The sequence below is a fragment of the Solanum lycopersicum genome, chromosome 1, assembly GCF_036512215.1.
Source record: "Solanum lycopersicum chromosome 1, SLM_r2.1".
NCBI lineage: Eukaryota > Viridiplantae > Streptophyta > Magnoliopsida > Solanales > Solanaceae > Solanum > Solanum lycopersicum.
Window position 1 is genome coordinate 37,099,181 of NC_090800.1, and position 15,523 is coordinate 37,114,703.

The window sequence follows — 15,523 nt, forward strand, 5'->3', positions numbered from 1 at the left end:
CAATTCACGAATAATGAATTAGGAAAGTCTAATGATGACACTTTCCAAACATGGCATGTTGTTATGAAGAGGTTTCCTTGATCATGAATAGTCCGTATGTGTATGTGTATATACTCATACATAGTACAAGTGTGTACTAACCGTATACTATTATTATCTTTTTAGGTGCAGGTTAGAGAGAAGATTGAATACTCGTTGAAGTTGTTTGGATCATCGTTCTCCAGACTTTGGTAAGTCATCTTGATGTTCGAGGATGCTACACTTATTTATCTAGCCTAGTTATTTAGACATAGCTAGTGCATGTTGTCCCTAGCATTTCTTTTCAGATGTTTGTTTCCAAGCTTTGTATTAAGGACGTTTTGGAAAACTATTACATTATATATTGATCTCTTGTTTTGAATTGATTCCTCTATAGTAGATGGTTGTCTTTTATTTGAGCTTAGTAGAATATTAATCTATGTAGAAAATATATGAAGTCTATGTGTACTTCATTATGTTTTAAAAGTTTTAAAGTTTCGGCAAATTTAACTATATGAATGTGATGAAATATAAGAAGAGGCTTTTCTATGACCTCTGAGAGGGCCGGTTGCTTTCAGATTCCTGAATCCAAGTGTGAAAAAATTGGTATCAGATCATGAGGTTAAATTACCCAGGAATGAAAGATCAAAACCACCACATCACGTAGTTTCTAACTTATGGTTGTGAAGCGTGCCACAATTATAACTTAAAGACTAAGTGATGATAAGAAATCTTACTTCTTCTACTCTTTATCGTGTTGTGTAAAGTTATGACATAATGTGTCATTTTAGTATCTAACTCCCTTCTTGTGTATGCTTGAAGAAAAATGAACACGAGGAAAAATGCAGGCAGGAGAGTTGGAGAAGCAGCTGCTGGGGGAAACCATGGTCCTCCTCAAGCCCCAGCTGCTGGAGTGCAAGAGCCTGTCAACCCAGCTGCGTTGACAGATGGAGAAGTAAGAGAAGCACTAGTTCAGATGGCCCAATCCATCACTACTGAGACACAAGATATCATACCCAGGCCACGAGAGAGGATGCTCCCAGGGAGAACCCACATGCTAGCACCATGGATAGCAGACTGAGGGATTTAACCAAAATGAACCCTTCAGTCTACTTTGGGTCCAAAACCGATGAGAATCCCCAGGAGTTTGTGGAATTCTACAAGATTCTCTCTGCCATTGGTGTTAGTGGAGATGAAAAAGGTAAGTTTGCTGCATACCAACTCAAAGTTATGGCTCTGACGTGGTACAGGATGTGGCGAGATGGTCGAGCACAAGGAGAAGTCCTCGTCACTTGGGACATTCTCAAGACTACATTCCTGAAGTGGTTCTTTCCCAGAAAGCAGAGAGAGGCTAAGGTTGAGGAATTAATTAACCTACGATAGGGAGGTATGTAAGTCAAGGAATACTCTATGAAGCTTGTTAAGCTTTTCAAATATGCTTATTGTTTGGTGTCCAATAGCAGGGATGAGATGAGAAGGTTTGTGACTGGTGTGTCGGAGGATTTAGAAGAGGAATGTCGGGCAGCGATGTTGCATGATAACATGAACATTGGTAGGTTGATGGTTTATGCACAACATGTTTAGGAGAGTAGTCGGATAAAGAGAGAGCGAGAGAGTAAGAAATCTAGGCCCTCAGATCATTCCGGTTCGAGTTATGGTAATAATTCTTTTGGAGTTCGGGATAGGCTCAAGTTCAACAAGGGGCAGAAGAACTCAGATAATCCTACTCCTTCTAAAAACACTAATGCCAAGGAGGGCAATGACAGAAATACCCAGCGTGATAGAAAGTCTTGTGATAAGTGTGGTCATTTGCAAGGAGGTGAGTGCCTGGTAGGTACTAATATCTTCTATGGGTGCGGCAAGAGTGGGAACATAGTCAGGGACTTCCCACAGGTGGGGAATCATGCAGGAGAGATGCTCAGCCTCGGCCGCCTAATCCTAATATTACAGTTGAACCTCCCAAGAGAAGTCGATTCTATGCTTTATAAGGTAGAGAGGAGCAACAGAAGTCAGATGATGTGGTTACCGGTACGCTGCATGTCTTCTCTTTTCCTGTGTATGCATTGTTAGATCCTGGATCCACTTTGTCATTTGTTATTCCTTTAGTAGCTAGTAAATTTTGCTTGCTTCTTGAGATCTTGCATGAGCCTTTTCTAGTTAGTACTCCCATAGGAGAGGACATTAGAGCTGAAACAGTATATAAAGAATGCCCAATTAATATTCTTGATAGAGTCACCTATGCTGACCTAATAGAATTAGCCATGCTTGTTTTGATATAATCTTGGGTATGGATTGGCTCCATAAGTGTTATGCTACCATAGACTATTGAAACAAGGTAGTAAGGTTTCAGTTGCCAAATGAGTTAGAGTTGAAATGGGAAGGACATTGTTCGAATTCAACAAGCCAAATAATTCCCAATCTTAAAGCCAATAAGATGTTATCTAAGGGGTTAGGAGCCGATGAGAACCATTTCTTACGAAGAGGTTTCAATTGAAATTTTATATAGCCAAGTAAAATGGTTGAGGAACAAGGAGTTTGCCACCGTTAAGGTGCTATGGAGGAACCACCTTGTTGGGGGTGCAGCACGGGAAACCGAGGCCGATATGAGATCCCATTACGCTTACTTATTTGGTTCTTGAGGGTAGATATACTCTTTCTTAGTATGAGTTCGTTGATAAGACTCTAAATCTTAATTAATTAGGTGGTTTTGGTGTTCTAACTCCATAATTGTGTGTTTATTTTTGCACTATATAAGCTAATATGAGTTCATGCTTGGATTTATGTTGTTATTTTTGTATAGCGTAGACATGATTTTTGTGTTGCATGAGTAGTGATATGCATTAAGTTAAGTGTGATTGAGAAATAAGTTCCTCCATCTCAAATATGAAGTTTCAGATAAGTTTTGAGTAATATGCATCATCCAGAGTAAGTGTGAACCAGATATTCACAGAGTAAAGTTTTAAGCATGTTAAAGTGTTTTCAAAAATCACCCTCTTTATTTAAAAAATGATGTATAGTGTCATTTAGGGACGAATGTTCCTAAGGGGGAGGGGGAGGAATAATGTTATATCTCGGAAAATTACATGTCTAGTGAAGAGCCCAATAGGTATTTAAGAATGCGTATTCGGGATATACAGGCCTTCCAATTCCCAATATTGAGAAATATTAGGCATAGTATAGAAAATTGACTAAGGGGTATTAGCCAATTTCTATATAATGCCCAAATAAGCAAAAAATTGGGCATATTAGCAAATATTGGCTTAAAGGGTGTTAGCCAATTTTTCTAAGTATTAATGAGCTTGTTTAAGAAATTTACTTGCAATAAAGACCCGAAGCTAAAAACATAGATTTTCCAATATTTACACAATAGGTGCTAGGCATCCATGTATCAAGCCTGGGCACCATAGCATATTACCACTTAAAAGGGGCATGTAGATTAAGTAGTGCCCAAGGACATAGTGAGGATCCTTGCGACAATAAGTAAACATTCCAAATGAACCATCATGAATATTTAGTTATGAAAGTACAAGAAAACATGTACAAGACCATGCACAAGCACATGGGGAGAAATGGTCAAAAAGGGGACCACCCTAACCGAATTTGGTTAGGGTAGTTAGGGGGCAGGCGTTCACAAGGGTTCCACCACATGGGGCCTAGCTCTCTAACTAACTCTAGACTCTAACTAACTGACCTAACTAGCTAACTAACCTAGGACAAACAAAAATAAATTATCTAGTACACCCGACAACCTAAGACTTAATTGGGTGACACTAACCTAGTAAGTAGTTAAAGAGATAACCTAGTACCTAACTTAGGATGGTCAAAGGGTAAGTTATGATCCAAACGACTTAAGTGTACTTTAGTAATTACCCTAGGTCACTTAATTGTTTAAATTAACAACTTAATTAATTAAATTAAAGGGGTCGAACCGAAACTCTTACACTAACCTAGTATAACTCAAGAAACATCATAGTTCTTAACCTAGGATGGTCCAAAAGGGTTAATTATGGTCCCAAACACTTAAGGTACTTTAGAATTACCCTAGGTCCTTTAATTAATTAAATTAACAATTTATTAAATTAATAAAAGTTTCATATATTGGCCGAGACATAGCCTATTTCAAGATTTTTGATCAAGTCAATGTTCTCTTATGTTTAGTCAACTTAGGATGGTCGTTTTTGTAATTAACTAATTAATTTATTTAATTAACTTATTAAACCTAAGTTGAATGAGTCAAGATCAGTTCCTAAGACTTAAACTCATGACCAAACACTAGGATATACACGACACAAAACAGTAAGCAAGCGAACAAAACAAAATAGAAAGTTCCATTAATTCTCTTAGGCTATTTCAAGGTTTTTTCAAGGTTTCGTACAAGGTAGTCTTCGTAGATTAAATTCTACATAAGGTATGGGTTTCTCTCCTAAAATTCTTTCTCCAAGAGTATTTTCAATCGTCTTGAATCTATGAAATCTCGAAACTTGGGTTGTTTCCCAATTTTCATGTTGAACATTCTTTTTCCCAAGTATCCTTGTTTCCAATTTCAATGAATATATAGATTTAGTCTCAATCGTGTTATTGGTATGTGGTGTTGGCTGATCTTAATGCGTAGATTTCTTGATCTGTAAATGTCGAATGAGCTTATAAGTAGACTCGTATGATTTTAAGTATTCCTTACGTTAAATAAAGAATGTTGTTATGTTAACTTGTGCTCGAAAGTGCTAAGCATTAATGTGTTACGGTCATAGTGTGTAGTTACTGTTAACTGTGACTTGTTGAAGATGAAATGTTCATTAAAGTATTCATATGAGACTATCTGAAATGGCTAATAACGTTATGCCTAAATTATGATTTAAAATTGGCTAGTAATGATTTCATGAAATTATATTTGAATGAATGTTTGGCTTATGCAAACAAATTGTCTATGAAGTCATTGCCAAATTTTCTACGCTAATGTTAATTTTATGCCAATCACATATAACCAGAATATTGGAATGAAAACTTAAGCACATCTAAGATAATTCAATGAATCCATATCCAAGGGTATGCCAATAATTGGGACAAGTCCCAACATGCCATAACCAAATGAACTATGAACATAAGTATTTCATTGAATGATGTTCTCAACGTCCATAAATAATGATATGAAGCTACCAAATGAACATAAGCAAGTAAAGTGAGTATTAACATAATTAAAAATGTCTAAGTTAAAAATGTTACCAGAATGAGGTGTTAAAGGAAGCGAGACAAGTCTCACTTACACCTGAGATACTATGTTAAGAAACTCATGAAAAAGGGTGTTAGAACGTGTGAGACAAGTCTCATTAACACCAAAGATGTTATGTAAGGATATATTCACATTTCATCAATGTAAAGGAAGGTATTACAAGTAATCAATAGAGTAAGTAAACCTCAATCTAGAAGCAAGCTTCCATAATGTTTGACTCAACTCTGAAAGATAAGAAGATAAAAGAAAGTGAAAAAAACACCGATAGATTAGATATGATCTTGTTCTTGCACTATATAAGTCTCATGAGGTGAGATTCCACCACGGTGGATACGAGTATCTTAATATCTCTTAGTCTTCGAACTATGTCTAGCCAACATGGGAACTAGCCAGTGGATTCCACCTAAGAAGGCTAGGTATGTTTCGGTCTCAGCTTGTCCAGTAAGATAACTTCTTTTTGGTGTGGGGAAGACACCAAATTTCATGTTTAACTCACATTATCTATGTCTTTTAATGGTCAAAAGAATTTCTTCGTTCACTTTAGCCGTGAGCCACCCCTTTTTAGTGTGGGGTAAACACTTGACATGGATTCACTTTAGCCGGTGAATCACCCCTTTTCGGTGTGGGGCAGACACTATATTTCATGCTAACTCACATGACCTAGGATTAACTTTGATTGGTTAATCACCTCTTTTTGATGTAGGAAAGACACTGGATTTCATGTAGCTTTACATGATCTTAAAGAAAAAGACTTCTATAAGGGAATAAAAAGAAAGAAGAGATGTAAGTTCAAGGAAAACTAAAAAATTAAGATCTATAAATACCAATTTTGATAAGAATGAAGTTCCAATAAGTAAAAGTTATAGCCAATAAAGAATCCTCATGTTATGAAAATGATCAAGCCAAAGAAGATTGACTTATAATGACTTTATGTAATTGGCAAAAGATCATAGCCAAAAAAGGTTTGCTTATAATAATTTCTTAAATTATGTAAAGAGATACCTAATAGGCTTAACCAATAAAGATTGGCTTAATAAGATTTCATGCACAATTTGTAGTTAAATCATTTCCTTAATCTCTTGAATTACTTACTTGATTCATTATAGGTATGGGACTATAATGAATCATTGCACTTGTAAGTAAAACATAGGATCAAAGGAGATTTTTGAACTAGACAACAATAAGAAGAAAAAGACTAGAAAAAAACTAAGTATGGGGAAAGGGGCTCTCATGTTTGGGGGCATCAAAATCTAAAATTTTCGCTCCAGTTGTTCTAAAATTATGTTGTTGATTCTAAGGTATTGTATTCATATAGAAAATGAGTTGTGTTCTTTTAATGCATTAAAATACGTCATATTCATACCACAATTCACGAATAAGGAATTAGGAAAGTCTAGTGATGACATTTACCAAACATGGCATGTTGTTATAGGAAGAGCTTGCCTTTATCATGCATAGTTCGTATGTGTATGTGTGCATACACCAATACTTAGTACAAGGGTGCACTATCCCTATACTTTTTTTATTTTTTTAGGTGCAGGTTAGAGAGAAGGTTGAAGACTCGTTGAAGCTGTTTGGATCATCATTCTCCAGATTTTGGTAGGTCCTCTTTAGACATAGATAATGGATGTTGCCTTTAGTGTTTCTTTTCAGATGTTTGTTTCAAAGGTTTGTAATAAAGTCCTTTTGGCAAACTATTACATTATATATTGATCTCTTGATTTGAATTGATTCTTCAATAGTAGATGGTTGTTTTTAATTACAACTTAGTAGAATATTAATCGATGTAAATAATATATGAAGTCAATTTATACTTCATTATGTTTTAAAAGTTTTAAATTTTTCGCAAATTTAATTATATCAATGTGATGAAAGCTAAGAAAAGGCTTATCTGCGACCTTTGAGAGGTTAACGACACCGGTTGCATTTGGATTCCTTAATCCGGGTGTGACATGTGAATCCTAATGTAAGTACTATGGCTTAGAGATTGAGGGACTTTTTTAGGATGAACCCCCCAACCCCCAACCCCCCCCCCCCCCCCGCCGATTTCTTGGTTTCAAGGTGGATGAGGATCCCCAAAGGTTTATTGATGAGGTTGGAAATATACTTAGTGCTTTGGAAGTGTCTTCGGAGAAGAAGAGGAGATAGCCTCCTTCAAACTAAAGATGTAGATCAAATTTGGTACGAACAATGGAAGGATGAGAGGCAAAGATGAGCGGGTCCCATAAATTGGGAGGTGTTTAAAGAAACATTCCTTGATAGGTTTTTCCCCAGAGTTGAGGGAACAAAAGTTGATAGAATTCATGAACATTGAACAAGGGGGTATGAGTTTTAAACAATATTCTCTGAAGTTCACCTAATTATCTAAGTATGCTCTAACCTTGGTGGCAAACTCAAGGGCTAGAATTAATAAATTAGTAATGGAAGTGTCCGGTTTGGTTGAAGAAGAATGAAGTACCACCACGCTCCATCATGACATAGTTATTTCAAGGCTCATGGTATATGCTCAACAAATTGAGAAGACAAAACTCAAGAAAATGAGTAAGGAGGCAAAAAGAGCTAGGACCGATGAATAAAGTCAACCAATGTTCGAATAGAGGTCCTCCAACAAAGATTCCCCTATGGCCAACAATGATGAAGTGTTTAACCCTAATGTTATTCTTTTGCAAGATCGACACGTGCCAAGTGTGGGAAACAACATTTGTGTAAGAGCCTGGCTGACACTGATGGTTGCTTTGGGTTGTAAAGAAGGGTCATAAGATGAGAGATTTCCCAAAACTCTCGCCAAAAGGAAGATATTCTAAGCAAGCTTCTCTTAATGGTATGGTTCCTATCCCTCCAAATTATGGTTGTTTCTATGCACTTTGGTCTAGAGAGGACAAAGGAGCCCTTCTGGATGAAAGCACCGGTATTTTGATAGTTTCTTATGGTTTTGAGTGTCTTTTTAAGGTCCCTCTGTTATTTTCATGATTATTCCTAGTATGAGTTTATTCTCAAGGGGGAGATTGTATGGTTAGAATGTAAGATTGTTGAGAGTTCTGATGTCTTTTATCTCTTCCTTTCTATTGCTATTCAAGCCTAAGACAAAGAGTTCCTCTTTGTCTTGTTTCATGTTTTGGAGTCATGTGTGATTGTGTGTTTCCATGGTCTTTTAGTGATATGCATATTCCCGATGAATATATGTTTAATGAGAAATTGAGCTTTTATGATCTATGTCCCGTATGTTAATGTGCATTTAGTAAGAGTTGCTTATATGTTTCATGAGGTAAATTGTTGAACATGCCTTAATGTGCTTTTGATAAAAAAAATAATTCATAATTGCTTCATGATGGTATGATAAGCATGATTTGAGTTGGAAAAGGTACTTCCTCCAATGCGACGAGAAATGTTGAAGTTTTCATGCATTAAGTTTCTAGATGTAAATCCTACTGTCTTGTGTTGCATAGGGTACGTTTGAGATGGAGTTGATGTTTTTCATCCTTGATTTGTGCATAGTTTATAATTTTTAATGCATTATGGTCTTCTAATCTTGAGTCTTTATTTCCCTAAAGTATTTAAAGTGTCATTCGAGGACGAATGTCTCCAAGAGGGAGATATTGTTATGACACGGAAAACTAGTAGGTGAAACTAGATTCTTACGAGTGTGTTGTTGAGTTTGATATGGGGTTTAGTGTTGTAAAATTGGTTCTCAAGCTTAGGTTGAGGGGTTAACTTCAAGGAACAATGCCCCAAGGACCAACTAAGGGTCCTCGAGGAGGACCCTTAAGCCTAACACCAAGGCTTCCCCAAGAGGCAAAAAGTTATCAAAAACATGGGACCTATGCTCGGTAGGTCCATTCACACCCCTTGGAACCCATTTGTAGGTCAAGGCCCCAAATTAGGATCTTCTGAACCAAACCAATGATGTGAAGTATGGGGCGTCACCCACCCATGGTACGTGGGTTGGTGGGCGTAGGTCTCACTGTTGAACTACCTATTCACAACCAAGGTAAGGGTAAGTTGGTAAATTCTTTTTAAGGTTAGTTAAGTTAGGGGTCAATTTATTTTGATTATTTAGAGTTAGTTAAGGATTTTTAAACTTTTAAACACCTTTTTTCAATTCATTATTCCCTATAACTCAAACTTAGAAACCAGCTCCTCTCCAAATAATTCTCTCTCTAGAAATCACCACTTTAAAAGAGAAAGTCAAGGTTTGGAGCTCAAGCTTTAATATTCCTCACACAATTTTGTAGAGTTCCTATAACCAAGGTATGGTAGTTTTCATCCTTGATTAAGTTTCATCCAAGGAGTCCCTTCAAAAGATGATTACAAAGTTTTCAAAATCCCCCAAAAAGTCTAAGCATGGGTTTAATTTCAAAACGTTTTCAAAGGTTTGTATATGATGAATTATGATTGAACTGATGAATTCTCCCCCATGAATCCATGATTCCCCCAAAATACTAAATTGTGAATTTGTGATTTGGAATTTATTGATTATGAAAGCATGTGAAGAGATTAAATTTATTTTGATTTAGTTTATTGGATCATGACATTATTCATGCCTAAATTGTAGTATTCTAAGTTTTGGTGAATTGTGATTCACGGTCTTGAAGGGAAATTTAAGATGGTTGATGTATAATTATCATGCTTAGGTATATGTTTCTGATTATGTTATTATGACTATAATGCAACAATGGTGTTGTTGAAAGGTTTTTTCACTGTACACACTCATGAATGAAGAATGAATGAAATTTCAATGATTTAGGTAATGATGATGTTTTGATTGAATGACTATTCTTAATTGTACTCTAATGAATGAAAATGACATGTTGTGAAGGGCCTTCCTCGCGATCTGGAGATTTGTTAGTTGAAAGGATATTCTCACCTTTGAATCTAAGAGCTATCTTAATGAATGAATATCGACTTTGATATGAATACTCATCCATGAGTTGAGGCGGTGTATCTAGTAACAATCTCTTATCCCATAATAATAAATTAAAGTAATGAATGTTAAGTACTCCGTGGGGAATAATGCTAAGCACCGAGTGGATATGGCTTGAGATAGTTGCTCATCGGTGAGTTGAGGCGGGATATCTAATAGCAATCTCTTGAGATGGATGCTCATCCGTGAGTTCAGGCGGGGTATCTAGTAGCAATCTCCCTATCCCATGACTATGTGCCCTCATAGGTTATAGTTAGTTGATCCACATAAGCCAAAAGGTAATGTTCCTACCTTAGGCAAGTAGGAATACCTTATCTGGTGCGGGTAACACCGGGATTCCATGATTTGATCACATGGTCTATATCGATTAAGGCTTACCCCCCCCCCCCCCACAAAGAATGATAATAAACTATGACTTCTCAGGAATGCACTACTTAGTGTGGGTGGGGTATGTAACTCCATACATGCATTGCACAAGTAAGCTTTAAGAGTAGCATGGTGTTTTCCATTATTTTATAATGTTGTAGGATTAAGGATGTGAGTTTAGGTACTATGGTTACTCAAGAAGTCCTATGAATTATGGGTTTTAGTATGGAATGCAATCCATACATTACACGAGTAGACTTTGAGAGGGCTACAATGTGTTTCTCTAAAGTCCTAATGACTAATGAAATGAATGTGCTCCTAATGAAACTAATGATAATATTGACTTAAAGGCTTAATGTAATGATGTATGCTTCACTTGGAAATGTTATTATGAGTTACTTTCCTTGTTTGACTTACTAAATGTATACGTTCATTATGCATGATTATTGATTTAAGATGAGTAATGAATATTAAATGGCAATTTCATCTATAGTGGCAAATGGTACTTAGTAGGAATAGTAGTATGAGATGCTATTCATACATTCCACAAGTATAGCTTAGGGTTACCTAAGGTGAGGCTCTAATATGTTGAATAATATGTTGAAATGACTTATATGTTGATTATGGTTGTATCTTATGCCTTTTATTCTAAGGTTCATGATGTTTCTCAAAATTTTCATATAGCATGGTTTTCAACTAAAATTTCTTTTTTCAGCATGGTTTTTGCATGACTATCATACTTAGTACATTAAATATGTTAACCCATATTTATTTTATTTTTCTACAAAGTGTAGGTTCCAGCATTTGAGTTGATTCCTTATAGTTTAAAAGGCTTGGATTGAGTCGTTCCAAAGCTTGTGGTATGTACTCATGGATTCAAGGACAAATGTTTTATTGATGTTCCATGTCTTTCAGTGTACTAGATATTTTTTAGACTTTCTACTCTAAGGGTCGTGACCCTACTTTTGATTTAAGATGATTTTAGATGGCCATGTGAGACAAGTAGACTTTTTCTATTTAAATGTTGTTTTTGATTTTACGGACTTAAAAGAGTTTTAAATTCCGCACAATTTCTATTATCTTCTGTGATGACATGTTATGATGCTTTTCAGAGTCATGTACATCATGTTACATACTAGGTGTAGGCTCAGGTCGTAATAGTGAAATAGTCATTGACTGGGGCCCAATACATGTTATCGAATAGCTTGCAGTGACTATAATGTATTTAATAATTTTTAAAAATGCATTGGACTAGTTTTAACTTGATAGAGTCGGACCGACATCGATATTAACCGGACCGACACGAACCGATAATTTCCCATTTCCGTCCTACTACCCCTCTCTGTTCAACTTCAAATCGGACCTCACCGGAGCCTAAAAGAAATGTACCAGTCCCAAACGAAACGGTACCAACACCTCCGGGTTCCATTGCCAAGCTTAGGTGGGAGTGGGGGATCTAAATATCCATGTCCCTAGGTAATCCTGGCAGCAAAATAGGGAGGTGTCAGTACCGTTATGTCCTTGTCCGTTAACAGTTTGGTACCAATTCGGTAGGCTCCAGTGTGGTCCATATTGAAGTTGAACTATGAGAGGTTTAAGGACGAAAATGGAAAATTACTGGGTAGTACTAGTTCGGTTCTGGATCTGGTCCATACCGTTCCAATCTGACATATTCTTTTAATTATCTAATACATAATAACCATTGCAAGCCATTGGGTAACGGGTATTGGGCCCACCCAACGACTATTTCACCCTTTAAGCCCCCTAAAACACCCCATACCCCCAAACTTTTAATATCGCAAACTGGGAAATGGGATGTGAGTAATTGCCTTTGGGTTTAAAAATAGAAATGTAGTCAATGAGACAAATAGGAGGTTCGGTCGTTCTGACTGGTCTAGAGGGAGAAGTATTAGGTGTAGGGATAAGTAAGGGAGTGGCCTACTCATCTGCTAAAACAAAATCAAATAGATCACCCTGTACCAAGGTCTCTTTCTGCACAACATTAATTAGTGCAACCTCATAGTCGACTACCACAAGAGAATCACCATGTATAGGCGGAGGGGACTGTGAAGGGGCACCATCAACCAAATGATTCTCATAAATAACTAGGATTGGAATCATGCATAGTGTCAAAAGAATCAATGTTGAACATGTCCATTTCTATAGAGATATCCTTATGAAAAGGAAATTCAGATTCTCTAAAGCAGACAAACCTATTAACAAAGAAGGTTTTGTTAGTTAGATCATACAACTTGTAACCATTCTTAATCTTAGAATATCCAACTAGAATAACCACTCTTGCCCTTGCAGCAAACTTATCAGGTCTTGGGAGTTTGCTAGCATAACATAGAAAATCAAACACCCTAAAATGATCAAGGTTAGGTGCTTTTCCATACAAGAGTGCATCAGGAGTTTGTCCTTTTAACATTTGTGAAGTCAACTTATTGATCAAATAAACTGAGGTCCTGACACAGTCACCCCCAAAAGTGATGGGCAGTCCACTTCGGAATTTGAGGGCTCTAGCCACTTCCAATATATGCCTATGCTTTCTTTCAAATGTGTCATTATGTTGTGGGTAATATGGCCAGCCACTCTGGTGGACAATGCCATATGAAGCCAATAGTTGTTCACAATCTGAATTAAAGAATTCAGTGCCATTATCAGACCTCAATATTTTTACAAATGCATCAAATTGAATTTTAACTAAGCACAGAAAGTTTTTCAACACAATGATAACATCATATTAAGATTGTTTCAAGCAAACCCATGTATATAGGCTGTAGTCATCCACAATAGTAACAAAATAATACTTCTTGTTATAGGTAAGCTTTTTGTAAGCCCCCTACAAGTCTACATGCTGCAAATCAAAACAAGCTACTGTCTTAGTACAACTAGTAGGGAATTTTAACCTGTGATGTTTAACTAGAGGACATATATGACAGTTGTCCTGTATGATAGAGCTGACACATTTATTGAGTGAAGATATGTGTTGCATGACTGAGGTGGAAACATGACCTAATATAAGGTGCCAAAGAACTCCTTCAACATCACACTTGAAACTTGCAGTATTTGTAATTGGAGTGAGCTTCTCCTGTAAGAGGTATAAACCATCCTTTTCTCTACCAATCTCCAAGACCTTGCCATTGTAGAGCCCCTAAAATACACAAAAATCAGGGAAGAAGAAGACAACACATGATAATTACTTGGTTTTTTTAGACACAGAGAGGAGATTGAATATGAAATTAGGAACATGAGGGACATTCTGCAAGCTAGAAGTACTAATATCAGATAAAAAATCTCTACGGGGTGTAATATGGTGAGATGATCCATAATAAATGACCCACTCAAAATGAAAGACATTAGATAACAATGAGCATATACCAGCCATGTTAGAAACACACTCATTGTTGGATTGAGTCTGTTTACCAAACAACTTCTAATATTGTTGTTCTGTGAGGAAGTAGCCTGAACCTTGACTTTGATTGTTGGCACTGGAACTAGAGTTAACATTGGAGCTAGTATGGGCTGTTGGCTTGAATTGTGCAGGTTGTGTCTGTTGTGTTTGCTGTGAAGATCTCCTCATACTCTTGAAGACTTGAGGATAGACAACAATTCTATTGCAATTATCCTTCAAATGACCTTTGTAAGCATAATGGATGCAATGAATTCTTTCAGCAGTTTTTGGTAATCCTCCACAATTCCCTCTAGTTGTGTTTTCAGAAGACCCCCCATAGTTCCCGGGATTCTTCTGTCTATAACCAGGATTTCTCCGAGCTAGCATTGTTAAGGGATCCTTGTGAGTATCAACTACTACCAGTGATCGTTGGCTTTCTTCTTGAGTCATGATTGCATAGGCTTCACTGACTATCATATTGGTATTTCGAGAGAGAATGCTTCTTCTCAAGCTGTAATAACTCTCATTAAGTCCCATAAGGAACTATAATAATTGCTGAGATTTTAGATGTTCTACATAGATACTACACTTTTTACAACCACAGGAAGGCATTGAAATCATGACATCAAGTTCATTCCACAAATCCTTCATTCTTGAAAAATAACAAGTCATAGAATTAGTCCCCATCTTTAAATTGGCCATTTCAGACCAAAGATGGCAGATCCTGGTCAAATTTAATTGAATGAATCGTTCCTTGAATTCTTCCCGAACCTTTCTATCAGTCAAAGAATAAACAATGCTAGGAATTAGTTCAACTGAAACAGTGCTACCAATCAAGGATAGTACAATAGCATTACATTTTCCCATAATTCCTCGAACTCTCCTGTACAATTGCTCTTAATACAAGTGACATCCACAAACCCTAGCTTACCTTTCTTCGCAGAGCTATTTTCATCGATTGAAGCCACAGAGATAATTCTTTGGACCTGTGAACTTAATCGAAATTATTACTAGACCTAGAGAATCTGAAGCTTGAAATAAAACGGACGATGATGATCAAGTGTTGATATTGCTGGAGACGCCATTGATGCGTTAAATTGATCCTCTGGCATTTTTTCTCCTATTGAGAAATTGCGATGAACTCAAACTGAATATGCAGTTGGAGATGAGATCGCTACTTTGATACCATGTCAAATTTATGCTTAATACTCTGCACATACGTCCACCATTGATGTGGATCACGAAATATGCAGAGAGAATATTGATTAAGAAGAAAAGGAAACTGTTTTATTGAGTCTGAAAAGTAAAAGTTACAATCACATATGCTCTGTACTTATAGGCACGTTACTTAAATACTAGTGGATGCCAGCTGTCTGTTCTTGTAACAAAGATTTAAAATGACTAACAAAAATGTGGGTCACTTTAATAGTCTACTACCCACGATTACAAACTACACCTTAAAAAATGGAAAACCATCACTTCAACCGATCTTCAGAAGGTCTTGGGATTTGACCTCCACTTCAAAAACTAAGCCCTTATAGCAAATCTCTCATGGTGATTGGTGATGAACCCCTCAGTTTTTGGATAAAAACTACTC

General features: G+C 36.6%; 1 long non-coding RNA gene across 1 annotated transcript; it reads right to left on the reverse strand.

Annotated features, from left to right (window-relative positions):
• Nucleotides 1–13,249: 13,249 nt before the first annotated feature.
• Nucleotides 13,250–15,231, reverse strand: LOC104646463 (uncharacterized). Its single transcript, XR_740569.4, has 2 exons — nt 13,914–15,231; nt 13,250–13,686 (listed from the first exon to the last, which is right to left on the reverse strand). It is a non-coding gene; the product is annotated as an uncharacterized lncRNA (long non-coding RNA).
• Between the last annotated feature and the right edge of the window lie 292 nt (nt 15,232–15,523).